This window comes from Gossypium arboreum, chromosome 2, assembly GCF_025698485.1.
Source record: "Gossypium arboreum isolate Shixiya-1 chromosome 2, ASM2569848v2, whole genome shotgun sequence".
Lineage (NCBI taxonomy): Eukaryota > Viridiplantae > Streptophyta > Magnoliopsida > Malvales > Malvaceae > Gossypium > Gossypium arboreum.
The window spans coordinates 15,742,757-15,755,557 of NC_069071.1; positions in this window are offsets into that span (position 1 = coordinate 15,742,757).

Sequence of the window (12,801 nt, forward strand, 5' to 3'; positions counted from 1 at the left end):
TACACATATAAATTTTATTACCACACACTTGTCATTATTTAATTATTTACTTTAATTAATTAATTATAAAATAATAATATTTACTTAAATAATAAGTAAATACATACATGTATTACAAATGTATGTACAATATTTATTACACATGGATTTTATTTTATCACACACTTGGCATTCACTTTGGCTTATTTACTTATTTAGTCCATTCAATTTTTTTATTCTATAATTAAACTTTCACATTATATTCAATTTAATCCTTTTCCTAATCACTCTTAATTAAATTAAATTCACTTAATTAAACTCTAATTAACCACTCATTTTATTTTGTAAATATTTTTAATAAATATTTACGAATCTGTTTTCAGAACGGAGACCCGAAAATATACTTTTCTGGTAACAGTAAAATTCGGGTCATTACAATTGAAATCAATTATAGGCAATGGGAATGAGTAAAGATTAAAATATTTGAGTTTCAAATTTATTAGTCGAACATTTCAGTTCCAAGAGGAACTAGCCTTAGACCTGTGTTTTTGTTTGTTTAAGGTGTGTTATGGTTGCTAATTGATTGTGTATATTGTGTGATTATTATGTGTGAAGCTTCGAAATTGTTAGGACCTTCTTTGAGTATGGCGAAAGGCAAAGAAAAACTAGTTTAAGCTTTCAACAATTAGGCGAAAGCGTGAATGGTGAGTGTTTGGAATCGCTGCAAGTAAACACGATTCATAGTGTTAATTGAGAGCTTAGCAGTAACATAAACACCTACTCTAAGTTTCAAGTGTAAGCTTTCTTATACCCCTATTTAATTTGCAAAATATGTGATTGTGTGATGTGGATTGAGTATTAATATGTGATAATGTGTCATGTGATATATATATTTGTAATGGCTATTGTGAATGTGTTAATTATGAGTATGTTATACATGTCGAATGACAATGATGATGTTGTGTTAGCGATATATATGTGCAGTAAAAGTGTACAGAAAAAGGTAAATGCATATATTGAATTGTGGAATGTGATAATGATGTGACTGGTAAAGTAAGTGAATATTGGTTTGTGGTATGTGATAATCTGATTTTTAATGCAATCATATGTGAACGGATATGTGATGGCTCAATGATCATAGTTGTGGCACTTAAAGTGCAATTAAAGGTCCGTTTATTTACATGTAAAAGGTTTTACAGAAAATATTTTTTGCATTTTCCTATGTTTGTTTCACAGAAAACAACTTAGTCAACGGAAAATGATTTACAAGTCAATGTAAAATAAACATTTTTTCTCATAAAATGACTTATCCTTTTAAAAAGTATAAGTCATTTTCCTAAAAAAGCTCCTCTATAAGTAATTTTATTTTATATAAAATTAACTCAAATCAAATTTAATATTATTATATTAATAATAAATTTTATTTTAAAAATATTTAAAAATATTTAAATATTAATATAAAATAGTATATTTTTCAATATTATTAAACATACATATTTAATTATTTATATTTAGTCATATAATAAATTATTAATATAATTAATATAATTTATTATTTTAATAAATTATTTCATTTTTCAATTTTATTTTAATAATAAAATTTTAAAATAATAATTTTAAATAATATTCTTCACATATTATTGAAAATATTCAATATTAATATTTTAATAATAAATATTTATTACACTTATAAATATATTAATAATAAATTTTTGTAGTATAAAGATTAAAATATGTCATAAGTCTATATACTCTTCATAAATTTGCAATTTAGTCTTTGTACTTTTACTTTCAAGAATTTAGTCCTCTACTTTTCAGATTTGACAATCAAGTCAAATTGTTGACATTGTTAAATTTTTTGTCAATTTTATTTATGTCACATTTTTAAATAAAAATGCTCACTTGGTAGTCATGCAATTAAAAATGTTGTTGTAATGAACCTAAATTTAATATATGAAAAACAATGTAAAATATAAATTTATAAATATAAAATAAGCTCAATTAAACATTGAACAGAGAAGAAAATATCAAATGTATGCTTGTTTCATTAAAAATAGTTTTTATGAAATATTTTTAAGAAATCTATCGACCAATAGAAAATATTTTACGTAGATTCATCCAAATACCATAAAATATTTTCTTTACCAGGAAAGCAAGTCATTTTCCAGAAATTATTTTCCGAAAGCCATTTTCAGTGAAACAAACAAACCCTAAATGTGAATCTGATAAGTGTGCTATGTGTACAAGTTGTGATGTGAATTGATGTTTATGAACAAGGATTATGTGTATTAAAACAGTAATTAAATGTGTGAATTTTACGAATATTTTGACCTTGTGATCTCATGAAACCGTTGGATATAGTTGGCATGCCATAGGATTGTGAGTACTCACTCTTGTGTTGTGTTTTTGGGGCATTGAGGGCCGAGATAGTTTTGGAGAGATAAGGGAATGTGAGCTCAGCTCCATTCGATCACCAGGATATATTGGTGTGTTAGAGAATATTTAGCTTTATGCTGCACTTATGGGATATGTTAGACTCTTTGAGTCGTTGGTGTGATAGAGATGTGTGTATCCAATGTGTGGTGATAGAGCCTACTTTAATGCTTCATGTTACCAAGTTGCCAAATTTTCATAAAGTGGTTAAAATATGAAAATGTTGTGTGTAAATGCATGTGAATATATAAGCTAGACTTGTGAGCTATTAAAACATGAATACATTGTTTTATCTTGAGGAATTATCGTAAAATGAATTATATATATAAGTTGAGTGTAATTGCATGTGAGAGCATATGCTAGTTTACGAATTAATGAAGCATGAACACATAATTTTGACTCGATTGGAATACAGTTATGAACATGATGTAGTATGCTTTTGTTTAACCTTTGATGTTGTGTATACTTTGTGGTTATTTCAACATTCACTGAGTTTGTTTAAGCTCACCCACTCTTTTTAAACATTTGCAGACAGTTAGCGTTGCAGTGTGAGCGGCATAAAAATTCCAAGGGAGTGATCCAAGTTAGATTGGCATTTGAGTAAGTGGTTTATAGCTATTATTTTGAACGTGGGAATAAGAGAATGTGGTAGATTGATGGCTGATTATTGCCATGATGTTTTAAATGTTTGTTGGATTCTATTACTTGTAGAAATTTCTGACGTTTGATATTAGTTGATTGGTTTGCTTAGCTTAAATAATTGACGACACTTTGAACTACAAATTTTGATACTTTTGATGTTGAATTTTGAGGTTATAAATACATGATGAATTGGTATATGTATGGTTGTGTTAAATGCCCTGTTTTAGTGTTATTTTTGTTGTTTTGTGCAAAGGTATCAATATTCGGGTATTTAGTATTGATACCTCCATGATATTCAAATGTGCAAGAAGTCAGTAGCTCATTTTGGTATCAATACCATTTCTCAAGTATCGATACTCGGGGTAAAAATACCAATACTTTTTTATTTGTATCGATAATTTGCTAAGTTTTAACTTTTACAGAGAAACATAATACTAAAATGGTATTAATTTTCTGATCGATATCGATACCATATATGAGAAATATCAATATCATCAATTGAGTATCGATACCTACGTGATTTTTTTGGCAATTTACGTTAAGTGGTATTTAAGCATGCTTCTAACTTGTTATAAGGTCGATTAATGTATGCTTAGTAAATTTTAACCTCGTCTAGGGTAAATTAGACTTAAACCACATGTTGTTATTTCAATATGATGATAATCACATGACAGTGAGATTTATTATGCCTTGTTGATGATGAGAGAGTGGTGTAGCTTCCTGTTACTCAGGCTCGGCGACCGAGCTAGGTATAGGGTGTTATAACATTTTCTTGATTCAACCAGTTCGACCATTGGACCAACAATAATTAAATAAATAACTAAAATTCATAAAAATCTAAAAATCCAAGTAAAATCAATTTTACCTTTCCTTTTACTTTTTTTTTAGATTTTTAAGAATTTTTAATTATTTATTTACTTATTATTGGTCTACGATCGAAGCGATCGAACTAGTAGTCTAACCTGTTCAACCATGGATTCGATTATTAAAACACTAAATATGACTCTCTAATATTGTGTCATATCATCGTTTAAAATTTTTTCTTTTTCAAATTTAGTGTGTCACATCATTTAACTTTTAGATTTTTCAAGTTTAAGAATCAAAATGGACCTAGTTATCTAGTTCAAAATGGACCTAGTTGTAAAGTTCAAAATAGACAAAAAAATATAGGTACCAAAGTAAACCTAGTTTTCGAGTTCAGGGAGCATTTTGGACCTACTTGTCAAATTCAGGTGTCAAAAGTTACATTATCCCTTTTTTCACAATCGAATAGACTTAAATGAATAACGATTTTCAAATTCAAGGGTCAAAGTGGATAAAAAAAATTCAAGAGCCATTGTGAACCTACTTATCAAGTTTAGAAACCAAAATTATATTATCTCATATTTTTATTTAACTTATTTCTAGTAACTCAATTAACAATACTTAATTTTTTCTACCATTCATAAAAAAATGCAAAACAATCACCCAACTAATCATATTTATCTTCTTTTTTTTTCAAGTCCATTAAAAGTTAACTTTGTAACTCAACTAACAATCTTTTTTTACTTCAATTCTATCAAAAGTTAATTTTGTGAAAGAAAATTAAGGTGATAATTCAAAATTTAATATAATGATAAATTTAGCTTTTCGTGTCAATTTAGTTATGATTTTTAAAAAATTAACCATCTACATTTATAGATTATCTCAATTTTACCTAAATTTTAAAAAATATAAACAAAAACTAAAAACTTCAAAATTTTTCCATCTAAAATTGCTTTTTTCCTTTTCTGTTTTGCGTGCAAATTTGTATAAAAAGGAAACATGTTTACAAATTATCAAAGGCAAGAAGAAAGAACTGCAAAATATGAAACTTCAATGCTTAAATATCTTCAGTGAATTTTGTAACATCTCAAGATAGGGTCTAGAAGTTTTGACTTCGCAAGCAGGGGATTCGCTAGTGGTACGATGAACTAATGTTCACTAGAAGACTTTTAGCAGAGTCCGCTTGCAAGTTCGATGAACAGTGTACACCTAAGGATGTGGTAAGAAGTGTTCGCCAGTGTTTAGTGAACTGGGAGCTCGCTAATTGGTTTGGCGAGCTGGGGTTCACCAGTATAAGTCGAGTTACACTTAAATTAGGAAGTTGACTTGTTTTCCAATTAGGATAACTATCCATGCATGTAACTTTTTCCTAAGTCAAGTGGGGTATTCGAAGAGTTTTGGAGCACTTAGTGCCTATAAATTATGCCCTTCTCTTAGCGAGTTCTCTCATCTATTATTCTTTTTGTCATGTCTCTATTCTGAACAAAAGTTCTTAGAAACCAAGGTACGCTTCTATTCTGCTAGAGTTAATTGTCCAGGAACTAGGTTCGCTTGTATGTTTGAATTTGTGTGCTTTGTTAAGTAGTTTATGTTTATGTATGTTGGGAATCAGTTGGACCATCTACCAGCAAGGACAAAAGATAAGCAAAAATTGTTTAAATTCTCAGCCAATCGGTGAGTGTTCAGGGATCAACATTTTTGTACGAACCACTGTGTTTTTTTTAGAAGTTTAAGGTTTTTAAAACTAACTTCCAAAAGTAAGCTTTTCTATAAACTCTGTTTACAAAAATATATGTTTATATTTTTTTAAGATATGTTTTATGCGTACCTCTACGTGAGCTTATGTCTTCAATGTTTTAAAGATACGTTTTAAAAACATGGTTTTATAAACCGTGTTTTGCGAGTTTCTATGCTCCTGTAACGCTTCAAAAAAATTTTTTATTTCGGCTTTTGTGAAATGTGACACAATTGAGTATCTGCTTTAGTGGTTATGTGCTCTAGGTGTGTGTGAGAGGTCCCAAGTTCAAGCCTTACCTTAGGTAAAATTTTGGAATTTTTTTAAGTGAAGCCTCACTCTTGTTCAGTAGGCTTTTATTTAATTGTTTGTAATTCCATAACAAAATAGGTCTGCTGGTTTGGTGGTTAAGATATGGGTTGATTTGCTATAAGTCTTGTGTTTGAATCCCTACGCGGGCAAGGATGTTATTTTTGCTCGGTAGGCTAGAAGAGGTTCGGTCAAACAAGAATTCTGAGTAGTGGGATTAGTGAGAGATAATTAAGGGATTTAGGGGGGTTATCAGATGGATTTTATTTTTATCTTTATTCTTTTTCAAAATTTTCCCCAAAATTCTAACGTCTCATTCCCTCTTTTCTCTTTTTGTCAATTTTTGTTTCCCCAAAACCTCTCTGCCATTTCTTTATCTTTTCTTCCGCAGTCTACATTCAATTTTCGTTCTCTACATTCAATTTTTGTTCTCTTTCATTGTCGTTGTCGTGATTTTGATAGATTATTATTTTCACGTTAGGATTCTTCAAGTCATTCGGTAAGTTGGGTAAGTGTGTTTTAGTTTCGGTATTCTCAAATCAGTAATTAATGGAATTATTTCGTGATTCGGTAATCATCACTTAGACCCCAAATTGTGTAAACTGACTGTTTGGTGTATATATATTGAGCATGATTATAATATGCATGTATACTGAACTGGTTATATGTACTGATATCATGAGATAGCATGTCATGATTTGAATATTGCATTGCATGGGGTTGGGTTGATTATATTTGGAGGAAGTGTACTGAAAGGCTCTTAAGCCTAATATACTGGCAGCTTAGCTGCAAATTACTGTTTTTTGTCGCATACGGTACTACCTGGAGTGTAGGAATGGGTGGGTTGATTTAATCTCCACATGGAGTGTAGGGTTGGATAGAAATGGCGTGTAGAGGCTGGTTGGGTAGGACTTTGTTACTGAATACTGCATGACAGCTACTGATACTGTGATGGTGTAACACCCCGAAAATTTATACAGTAAGATATTACTCTTAATATAGTAAACTAAGGAAATAAAGTGACAAGAAAAGGAAAATTAAGTTATGTCATTGGGAAGTATATTATGACATATTGATTCAAGAAAGGACTAAATTGTAGAAGTGAGAAAAGTTTTATGGCCTAAGAGCAAATACTTAAAATTTGAGGGATTAAAGTATAAATATGAAAAATTTGAAGGGCTAATAGTGTAAATATTTTAAGGGTGGAAGGATCTAAAAACCAAGGAAAAATTGATGAATTAGGACGAAATTGAATATGTGAAAAATTATGAGGGACTAAATTACAATTTTACCAAAATTAAGTGATGACTCAATAATGGAATTTTAAAAGATCACGAAGGGAAAAATAGTCAATTGGAAGAGAGAGAAATCTAGAAAGTAATGATGATGTTGGAGATATTTTAGATTAATTAATTAATTAAATATTAGTTATTAATATTTTAATTTGATTTTTTTATGATATTTTATTATTTTATTATTATTTTATTAGTATATATAAAGAAAGAAAGATGAGGAAATTCTCATCCATTTTCCATGCATTCACGTTAGGAAGAAGAGAAGAGAAGAAAGAAACTTTTCATTCTTTACAATTTAGTCCTTCTACCAAAAATTCACCATTTTCACCTAGGAATCAAAAGAATTTCCATAGCTACCAAGGGAGAAAAATGTTAAGGAGACTATGGGGAGTTAGAATATCAAATTGGATTTAAGGAATAGAAGCTGAAGGACAGAGAAAATCAAATTAAAGATTGAAATTAATAGAACAAGGTAAGTACATCAATATTTCAATATATTTTTAAGTTTGTTATTATTGAGAAAACATGGAAATAATGTTATAGTAAAGTCTTCTTATATAAGGTTCTATGACCTTGATGAGTTAGTGAAGGGAAATAGGAGAAAGTGATGGAAAATATTGTAGAGAAAGGGAATAAGGGTGTTATAAACATGGTAAATAATATCTTGCATTAAAACAGTTTTGGACAGTAGCGGTAGGCTAACTTTGAAAAATCACCAAAAGTTGTGGGAGTTGAATTATAGGTTGAGTAAAATATTAAATTAAATATTATTGAGTCTAGTTTCTTATAGAAGAAACGGTGTAAGCAATGAAATTGTAAATCATGAAATATGATAAATTTTGTGAGAAAAGGTCAGAATGATTTCGGGTTCCCCTGTTCTGACTTTGGAAAATCATCAAAAATTGGATAAAAATAATTACGGGCTTAAATTTATATGTTTAGAATCATAAATGAGTATATTTCAAGAGAAACAAACAAGAACTCTGAATCTTGTACGAGGAGATAATTAATTTTTAGTAAAGAAGGGTCAAAACTATCAGACAGCAGAATAGAAGTGACTTTAAAGAATAAACAGTACTTATTGGCTAAGCCAAAAATTCTGAAAATTTTATGGTAAGAAGATATGTAAGTCTAGTTTTATGGAAAATTAGCCGATCTTAGTTTTGAGGTCTGTAGCTCAAGATATAAATAATTTAGTAACTATGACGCAAATGGACAGTTTTGAATATACATATAAGTGAATAGTGAAAGTATTGATAATGTTACTTGTAGCATGTTATATAAATTAAGGATGAGGAATGGAGAGGAGGAGGAGGAGAATATGTATGAATATTCAGCTAGCATGGCTAATTTGTATGTTTTAGGCTCAGAGACTAAATTGAATAAAAGTAAAATTTTAGGGGCAATTTTGTAAGGATATAAAAAATGACCAATTTGAAGGAAATGAATTGACTTATTGTCTAAATTAATAAATTGAATGGAATTATCAATTTAGATCAAGATCGGATGAGAATCGGGGAAAATGAAAAATTACCAAAATGCCCCTAAATCTAGGTATTTTTGCAATTTTGTCAGGTAAATTTGTGTATCATAATTGAGCATGAAAATATGTTAAATTGTATGTTATATTGGATTGAATGTGAAATATTAGTACAATCGTATAATATGAAACAATATGAATACGAAATGAATTATTACCATATATGCTTGAAGTATATATATAATGATTTGTATATGTTATATGGACACATGATGTGGAAAGTATGTGCATATAGAATTTGATTTATGTTAAGTTTGATATGAATTATTATCGAAATAAATATCGTGAAATATATGGAAATTATGGTACATGAAATTTTAATATAATGAAATAAATAATTTTAAATGGTAAGAGAATGATATATTTCATGACATGTACATATATGATTATCTTTGATTTATTGATACAAGGAAATTATGTAGGTGGAGACAATTATTAAACTAAAGTGTGACGTGTTGAGAAAATAAGTATATCAATGTTGAATTTATATAAAATATGCGTAAGTATACTAACAATGTTGATTGGTGCTAAGACAAGTGCAAAGCTATTGATTGAATGATAATATATTTATCTATATGATGCATTGAATCGATAAGTATTTAACGGAAATTTTTGCTAAATGATATGTAAATTCGAGCAATGCTCCGAAACCTTGTTCCGGCGACGGATATGGGTTAGGGGTGTTACAGATGGGTTAAGGCCCTAATGCATACTAATACTGTGATGGGCTAAGGCCCTATAGCTATTTGATACTGTACTGAGATGGGCTAAGGCCCACAACGTTACTGATACTGAAAGGGGCTTAGGCCCAAAACTGTATTTGACTGTGCACTGTGTTTACTGTTGTTTTTTTTTGTGGGATTACACACTGAGTTTACGCAAACTCACCCCTCTTTGTTTAATGTGCACAGGTAATCCCCAGACTTGATGGATCGGTGCAGCGGAGGACTCAATGGTGGCCACACGTATTTTTAAACCGTTTTAATTTCAGTTTTTGTATTTATTTCTTAATTATTTCTAGGTTATTTTTTATGTAAATTGGACTTTTTGGACTGTTTGCTTTTATTTTGGATTTTAGACTGTTTTCGTGGATTTAATAACTGCATAAACTCAACAAACAAACAGTTTTCTCTAAAACAAATGGGTTTTTCTAAGATGGACGAATTTACCTAATTAATTCAGTTTTTCATAAATTAAATGATTTCTAAAGCTTCCACAACGAATTGTGTTTTAAAACAATTGAGTAAATAAGTAAGTGATTTTGGAGTCAACAATAGTAAACATATAAAAATGGTTTTATCGTAACAACTTAGTTTCAACACGCTATCATGTAACATCACTAGATTCGGCCATAACATCTAGGCGGGGTTTGGGGTGTTACAGCTCCATCCAAAGGGACATGTTGATGTGTAGGAGAGTGTTTAGCTTTATGCTACATTTATGGGACATGTTAAGGACTCTCTGAGTCGCAGGTGAAGTGATATAAAGAGATCCACTTATCCAACAATAAGATATGACAAGTATAAGAACATGTTATATGCTTAAGAATAAGAATAAGCACAAAGACATGTCAAGTACATGAAAATGTTTTATGTTATCTTACGAAAACAAGCCAAGTTTTCAAGTTTGATTTTCAACACGTATGTTTGAAACTATTTTACAAACTTATATGTTTTTCTATCAAGTAGGTTACTATGAACTAGGTCGTGTACCTTCACGGCAAGCCCAGCTCGTGATATGGTTTTCAAACTAAACTTAGTTTTAACTCCATATTGTAAGCATACTATGATGTTTTCTATAAATTGACTGAGTACTCAATGAACTCACCTACTCCTCTCTTAATTCTCAGGTAAGTAAATCGTGGAAGGTAGTGGCGAGGTGATTGATCCAAGCGAGGCTAGTTAGGATGGGTACCAACGAACCCTGGGAAAAAGACGATTGGTTAATTGCTTGGGATTAGATTTATTACATTAGATGACTTCACTATTATAGAACTCAATTTTCCTTAAGTTTATTTTATTTCTAATTCCACGAACCATACTTGTTTGTTTGATTATTTTGATTTCCTTCCAGTATGAATAAAATTTCAAGTTTCATTATCCTTCCTTTTGTACTCGACCTGTTGTGTTCTTTTAATTTTAATTAAGCATAACTTAACTTTTAAATGTGAACCAGTTTTAATGCGAGGTATCCATGCATGCAACTCCTATGAGTTTGCGACCCTGAAATTACATACGGACCTTTATTAACAAAAGCCTGGCTAGTTTGTGAACCTAGTTAAAGTATACGAACCATAGGATGTATGACACTTCTTATTGCAAACCCATGTATTTATGCAAACTCATGTTATTATGCGAACCCATGTTGTATGTTATCACGTGAACCTGTGTTGTTGTGCGAACCTAAATATTAAGTTCTCAGCACTTGTGTATTTTTGTTCGAATATGCGAACCCTGAAGCTTTTATTGTTTACTGACATACGAACCCTTCCTCTTTACGTAAACTTTATATGCTCGCATTTTTTTTTATATTCCATGCATATTATTATGACATTCCGCTACTTTATGATAACACATTTTATGCTGTAAATCTGTGGTGTGTTGGAGGTTAGGTTGGGAGTTAATGGAGAGTCACTTAGGTGGTTAATGTGGTATGTTGGATTTGAGTTTAACCAACTCGGCCGGGTCCAGGGTGTTACATCTGTATACACTTCAGTCTCTCTATTTGAACTTCAGTGCATCTGATTGCACATTCATGCCTTTGTTTGCACACTATGCATTTTTTTAGCATTTCGATACTCTCTGGTATGATGTAGTTACCTGAGTATCTGAGTTATGTTGCTATAGTTCTTTGGGCTATTAAAATTTGTGACTGATCTTTAAATGATTTGTTAATACATGTGTTTATCCATTAAAAGATTTATGTTAGAGAATGATCATACAAGAATGTTTCTTTTTGGTATTGATTCGATGAAATATATATATATATATATATATGAATGATTTTGATTAAACTATTGAAGGGCATAAAATATATGATGCTGCACTGTGTGTGCCAATATATTTGCTTTGGTTTATCTAATGATGCACTGCGCATGTGCCAGTATAGCTGCTTCTATTTATTCAATGATGCATTGTATGTGTCAATATAGTTGCTTTTGTTTATTCGATGATGCACATTGTGTGCTGGTATAGTTGCTTCGATTTTACCCAATGATGCATGTAACACCTCAAACCCGGCCTAGACGTTATGGCCGAATCTGGATATGTCACAGAGAAGGGTTTCGAAAATAGCGTTATTTTGATAACGCTTTGTAACTCATATTCGTTTATAGCTATTATTGAAAACATTATTTAATCAATTCATTTGCCCTAAAACATAATTTACAGTGGAAGTCTTAGAAATTGTTATATTTTAAAAAAGTCCCGTTCGTATTTTCAGAAAACCTTTGTTTAGTAAAGACCATGTTTTTAGCCAACCATAGCAAATAAAGAATCAAATCGAAAATCCAAAACCAACATAAACCAAACAGTCTAGAGAGTCTATAAATTACAAAACTCCTAGAAATAATTATTAACTATATAAAAACCATTATTTATAGTCAGTTTGCAAACTCGTGGTCACCGTGAGACTCCGCTGCACCAATCCGCCTAAGTCTGTGGATTACCTAAACAAACCAGACAAACAAATGTGAGTTTTTGTAAACTCAGTGTGTAACCCAACAGAAATAGACATGCTAAACATACAAAAATCACATAAACAGTCAGATTCAGATTCAGATTTAGATTCGGACTTAAGTCCTTTACAGATATAGATAACAGAATCAGATATGCAGAATCCTAACCCCATCCTCTACACACCAACTCCGACCATCCCATCACACCATGTGGGGTCAAAAAAACACCTATCCATCCCTACACACCATATAGTGTCGGTACGACACATAACAGATAATACGCAGTCAAGCTACCAGAATATAGGTGACAGGTTGCTGCACAGATCACTTCCTCAATATATATGATTCCTACCCCAATCATAAATACCATAGACATACACGGAAATAT